The sequence below is a fragment of the Peromyscus californicus genome, unplaced genomic scaffold (genome assembly GCF_007827085.1).
Source record: "Peromyscus californicus insignis strain IS unplaced genomic scaffold, ASM782708v3 Scaffold_11__1_contigs__length_118956290, whole genome shotgun sequence".
Taxonomy (NCBI): Eukaryota; Metazoa; Chordata; class Mammalia; order Rodentia; family Cricetidae; genus Peromyscus; species Peromyscus californicus.
In genome coordinates, this window is record NW_026294402.1 from 116,709,046 (window position 1) to 116,715,748 (window position 6,703).

The window sequence follows — 6,703 nt, forward strand, 5'->3', positions numbered from 1 at the left end:
CTTAAATTAATCCATTTCCATAAATCTATACCTTGCCACGTGGCTCGTGGCTTACTGGCATCTTCACATGCTCCTTGTCATGGTGGCGGCTGGCAATGACTCCTTCCGCCTTCCTGTTCTTTCTTTTCTCTTCCCTGTTAGTCCCGCCTATACTTCCTGCCTGGCCACTGGCCAATCAGTGTTTTATTTATTGACCAATCAGAGTAATTTGACATATAGACCATTCCACAGCATGCCTCAGTCAACCAGGATAAAACAAAACAAAAAAACCTGTGCTGGAAACAAATTCAGAGTCCCCAATGCCAAGGAAAGATGACTGGATTCCTCTAGGGGAAGCTGCATTTGGTTCTGGCAGACACGGCTTCTACCTCTAGTGTAGGTTTTTTGTTTTTGTTTGTTTGTTTTTTCACTTTACTAAGACAAGCGTTGTTACAATGCACAGTTTTGTTTTTGAGTCAGGGTTTCACGTATCCTAGGCTTGCTTCTAATTGGTTATGTAGCCAGTGGAGAATGACCTTGAACTTACGACCCTCCTGTCTCTACATCTCTGCTAGTATTGCAGGTGTGTGCTACATGCCTGGTTTCTACATGTCTGGGGACAGATCCAGGGCTCCATGCATATGAAGCAAGCAGTGTACCAACTGAGCCGATGTCCAGGCCAATGTAGAGATTTGTGTTGTTATTTTCTACACAAACTGCTGAAATAGAAAAGGTTCTGTACTAAGGACTCCAGACAAACCTCCATTTGAGCCCCTACTGATCAGTGGATTCCTGGCCCTGACTCAAACGTCAAAGCAAATGGAGAAAGCTTTGAGCCCTTCACCAAAGACTTCTCTCTCACAAGATTTCTTAGACTCTAAGCCTTCACAGATTCTGTAGAAATAGTGTAATCACTCTTTGCCCTCCTACCCATAATAACCCCCTTTGCACAGCCCCATTTTATATGTTATATACTTATAAAGCCCCATTTCATGTTTATTGGACCACACAGCTTTGGATTATATTTAGGGTCCTTCTAGCCTTTGATTCAAGACCTCACACAGGCCAATTCTTCCAACTCCAACTCTATTTAGTTATTAATCCAGAGTTCTCTTTCTGCTATGCCTTGATGGTGTAAGGAAAGCCACAAAATGGACATAGGGCAGTCTGTAGTCTTGGACACCCATGGAGCCTTTCTTCTATCCCATAATGAGATTAATAAAAACTGTCAGTTTTATCTGCCTTGTGGGGCTGTTGTGAAGATCAAAAGAATGGATGTCTACCCAAGCCTGAAGTTTACTGTCAAGACTGATACAAATGTTCCTTATTATGATCCATTCTCACATAATTTCATTTCCAGTCTTACACAGTGTCTTTAAGGATTATTCAATAGGCAATTCTTCATGTTTCCTCATCTGATGAAAAAAGGATTAATGCAACATGTTTCTAAGCAGAAAAGGAGGGATGTGTCCTTAGATCCCTCTCATGAAATGCACGTGTAAGGAGGGCATGTAGGCTTGCATGGATATATAAATCCCAGTTAGCATTCCCACTTGGGTTGTTAGCTGTAAATCTGGTTCCTGCCCATGTGAGAACTGTTGATTTTCAATTTTCATTGGCTTTGATTTTTCTATTGGTCTGCCAGCCTTCCTCCCTTTCTCCCTCCCTCCTTCTCTCCCACCCTGATGTCACAGAACAACGGAAAACTCGGCCCACGGGGCTTCAGACAAACCTTTTGTATAGCAAGCTGTCAGGCCCTCCTTAGAGAAGTCACCACAATCAGGCAGATTCTGAAGGGCCTCTAGAAACCTGCTGGGACTATTTTTACCCATTCTGCTGATATTTTGAACAGAGCCATTTCCATTTTTCCTATGGCCTTGCCTATGGATGTGATGCGATACCCTGTCCAGAATCAAGTGTCAACTAAACTATCAAAGGCAAAAAGAAGCTCAGTCTTAGGTCTTTCACAGAACATGGCTTGGAATCCTGAACAATCAGATGTCTGATGATACAGAAAATCATCTTGGGAGAGCTACTACAGCAGCAAAACCCCAAAGAACTGTTTTTTTTGTTTGTTTGTTTGTTTTTTTGTTTGTTTGTTTTTTTTCGAGGCAGGGTTTCTCTGTAGCTTTGCGCCTTTCCTGGGACTCACTTGGTAACCCAGGCTGGCCTCGAACTCACAGAGATCCGCCTGCCTCTGCCTCCCGAGTGCTGGGATTAAAGGCGTGCGCCACCACCACCCGGCAACCCCAAAGAACTGTTAAGACACTTTTGGTCACTGGTAATGTGGTACTGACCTGGAATCCCAGCACTCAGGAGGCTGAAGCAGAAAGATCATAAGTTCAAGGTCAGCCTGGGTAAGACTGTAAGTTAGACCCTGTCTCAAAAGCAAAACCAATAAACTAAAATAAAATAACAAAAACCAGTGATAGCTCAGTGGGCAAAATGATTGGCATACAATCATGAGAACCTGGGTTTGGATCCTCAGAACTCACATAAAAAGACATTTTTATCTTCATGGACTAAGCTCCCCTCCCCGTCAGCTAACAGTACACCCTGTTAGAAAGTGTAAATGCTGATGAACTTCTGCAGTAGGAAACAGAGCCAAGCCACCCCAGTTCCCACTTCCAGTCTGGGATGTTTTTGCTCTTTGTATCTGACAGGATGTGTTTAGAGGAGAGATTTCCCTGGCCACTGGTGTTCAGAGAAAGATGGTGCCCGGAGAAGAATGAGGGGAAGCAAGAGCCTGTGTGCGTCTCACGGTAGACAGGGAGGCCGGAAGCATCCATCTGGAACACAGTCAGAAACAAAAAACAAACAAAACCCTTCGCACAGCAGAGATGGAGAGCCAAGGCTTGTCCTTGAGAAGGAGCCGCTCGCTGGCTGAGCTTTGCTGGATGACAGACGTAAAGGGGAGGCAGGGAACAAAGGGAAAATGGGAATACTTAAAACAGCCAAAGAGTGTGTGTGTGTGTGTGTGTGTGTGAGAGAGAGAGAGAGAGAGAGAGAGAGAGAGAGAGAGAGAGAGAGAGCCCCAGGTTCTGTTGTTGAGGAGGCTCCAAGTTTAAAATTCAGTCCACAGTCTCTCACAGTTGCTTTCGGTGGGGTCCTGGCACTAGATTCGAGCCCTAGAAGCATTTTAGGTGACCCAGAGTATAATAGCATGGGAAGAAAACTACCATATGTTTTAGGATCTGTGAATGCTTCATAATCGAGTCATAGAGGAGGAGAGGTTGAGCTGCACTCCGGGTATTATTGTAATTCACCTAGTGGAAAATTATGGAAGCATATTTGATATAATTAGGGTCAAGAATGGATTTGGCATAATGAAAGGGAAATGCCCTGAACACAAAGCCAGTTCAGCTGGCTTGATTTCTAGTCTGGAGAACAGCAAAGTCTGGCAATAATTAATCAAGCAAGAGGAAGTGGTAGAGACCACAGTTTGGCTGTCCTCTGCACAAACCAAGGGCAAGTGATTGGGGAACTCCAGCAAGGAGCAATGGAAGGGCCCGTTGAGACCGTGATGCATTGTGGGTGAGAACTTGTTTCTACAGCATCTTGGGAAGTTGTAAGAATGCTAATTTAATTGTGCAATAGGCAGGGAAGTAAGGAGTCCTTGTTTTCCCAACAGCAGGCACGTGGGAGCTGGATGTCCTTGAGGCTCACCAAGGACCCTAGAATGAAATGACCTGGAACGAATTGCTGAAAAACATAAAAAATAAAGCAAAAGGAAGAGAAGAGAACAACCAAAGTTATTATGAACAAAATCAGCGGTTACGGCCGATCTATGATGCTTAGAACAGATGTTTCCAATCAGGATGAGAGAATGTGGAGGGAAGAGGAGTAGGAGGAAGGTGTAGTTTTCTTGCTGTTGTTTATTTTTAACTCTTTAGGGGGCCCACAATCCAGCTCCCAAATAAATCCATAGAGACATAGATCTCTCTTATGAATGTCCAGCCTTAGCTTGGCTTATTTCTAGTCAACTTTCCTTAACTTATCCTGTCTACCTTTTGCCTCTGGGCTTTTACCTTTCTCTATTCTATATACCTTTCTTTCCTTCTTACTCCATGGCTGGTTGTGTAGCTGGATGGCATCCTCCTCTCCTTCTCCTTTTTCTTACTCTTCCTTTCTTCTCATTTTCTCCTATTTATTCTCTCTGCCTAACAGCCCCACCTATCCTTTCTCCTCCTTGCTATTGGCTGTTCCACTCTTTATTAGATCATCAGGTGTTTTAGACAGGCAAAGTAACACAGCTTCACAGAGTTAAACAAATGCAACATAAAAGAATGCAACACATCTTTGCATCATTAAACAAATGTTCCACAGCATAAATGAATATAACACATCTTAAACTAATATTCCACAATAGGAAGAAGAGGAGGAGGAGGAGGAGGAGGAGGAGGAGGAGGAGGAGGAGGAGGAGGAGGAAGTTGAGGAGGAAGTTGAGGAAGTTGTACTGTGCCTAAGATCTGTCAATCTGTGTGCAAGAATAGTAATGAAACTCTCAAACTAGCTCCAGTTAATTCTTAGACACCAATCTGACAGAGAGACTGGCTCTTAGTGTGCAGTCTGAGATTCAAGTTCAGTAACTGGCTGCTGGCGGGTGCCCTGAAGCCAGGGCCAAAGGCTCCTTAGGACTTTGTTGCAGTTTCTTTGTGTTTTCTTTGGCTGATCCCACCAGATACCCTGAGGATATGAGCTATGAGAGTGGTCTTGGGACACATTCCCAGGGCTGTACCAGGAGGTAACACACCAGCTTCTACATAAACAATAATTGAGATGAATGGCTGGACAGAGAAGGATGGATGCAGACACAGAGGCAACAGAGTGTAACAACACCCCAAGTCACAGTGATGCGGTGTTAGATAAGAGAGAATCACACCCTCTTATATAACAACCTGGATGTAGGCAATCCAGTGCAAACACAATGGTTTCATGATGGCAGGACCCAGACTACATCAATCTTATTTCTCCACTAACTCTGGCATGCTGTCCTTGCCAAAATGCTTTATGGTTCCATGTCCGAATTCCACTAGGAAAGGAGAAGGGGAGGAACCTTTAGGGAGAAACCTGTAGAGTTCAATTATCACTTCTGCTTGAATCCCATTGGCCAGGAAGTAGTCATATGATCATATGATCACCCCTAACTGCAAGGGAGGCTGGGAAATGGCGTGTGTGTGTGTGTGTGTGTGTGTGTGTGTGTGTGTGTGTGTGTGTGTGTCTTTAGCTCTGTGTTAGAAGTCTCCTTCCCCACCCTCCTTCACTAACTGCTCTTCTTCTTCCTCTGGATCCAGCCTTCCTCTCTTGTGTCTCATGCAGCACCCCTTCTCTTACCCGGTCCTCATACTAAGGTACCCAAGTCAGCACCAGCCCCTTGTTCTTTCACAGTCTCTTCTTCCCTCGGTTGCGTCTTGCAGGAGCATCTGGGAAGCAGTCTTTCCTGGAGGTTCCACCCAGTCTTGACTTAAACAACCACCTTCCTATGTGCATCAAGGGTCTTCTGTCGGTGGGAAGTGGCTCTAACACTTTCTGTACTCTATGTGCTCAAAATTACCAAACACTCAAAATTTCAAAACATACTAATCTGGGCTGTTGAGTTGGCTCAGTGAGTAAAAGTGCCTGACCACTGAGTCTGATTCCTGAGACCACCTCCGTAAAGTATCCTTTGACCTGCATACTGGCACTGTGCACACCATGTGCCTGCGTTCGTGCCCAATACACACACAGTGTAAAAAAATTGTTTTTAACATACAAATCAAGAACCATGCTGCCCTGGTGGTGATAAACACGCACAGTACCCTACTGGCTACCGGTGAACAATGGCCAGATCATATGGATAACAAAACCTGAACCATCTAAGAAGCTCATGAAGCCCACATCAAATGGCTTAGCACCGTCAGGGCTCAGTCATGACTGCTGGATCCCCTATTTTTTGTCCCAACCTTTCCAACTTGGAACCAGAGAAAACCAGATGTGTTCACTGATTTGGCTCACACATGAAGCGCCTAAGTGTTTGAACACTTGGTCACCAGTGGTGCTGTTTTGGAAGGTTGTGGAGCCTTTGGGAGTGGGCTACTGTGGGTGGGGGCGGGGCGGGACGGGGCGGGGGCGGGGTGGGCGGGGCGGGCCCACGGGCCCACCCCTTTCCACTCTGCTTCCTGTGCTGCTATACCCTCCCTTCCATGATGGCGTACCCTCAACTGTGAGGCAAAATAAACCTGCCTTTCAGTTGCTTCTTGTCAGGGTTTAGTTACAGCAACAACAGAAGCAGCTAGTCCAGTCCTCTAGCCAATCGCAGAGACGCTGATCTTCTAGTGAGCCCGCCTCCCTCTTCTCCAAGCCCACCGCCTGCCGGTGGGGCACACTTGAGACCTTCCAGTGTGGTAAAGCCCTCTCACTCTTCTGCCCTCTTTGGGGTCTTTGCTAATGGCTGGTGATGGTGCTGAATGCTTTGCAGGGGTAAATTCTCAATAAATACCCTCTGCTTGCTTTCCTTTGGCCGTCCTTGCAAAAGACTCGCTGAGCTGAATATTTAAGATCCATGTTCTTTATACTGATTGCTCTGTATATCTTATTGATTAAATAATCTTAAATAAAAAGAAAATAATCAGGACCAGGGAAAGAAATTCAAAGCAAATGAATGGTAACATTTTTTTTGAAAGTGCACTCAGTCTGGACAGGCAGCCTAAAAAATAGAAGACTCTCCTTCAGAAAATGTGTACTT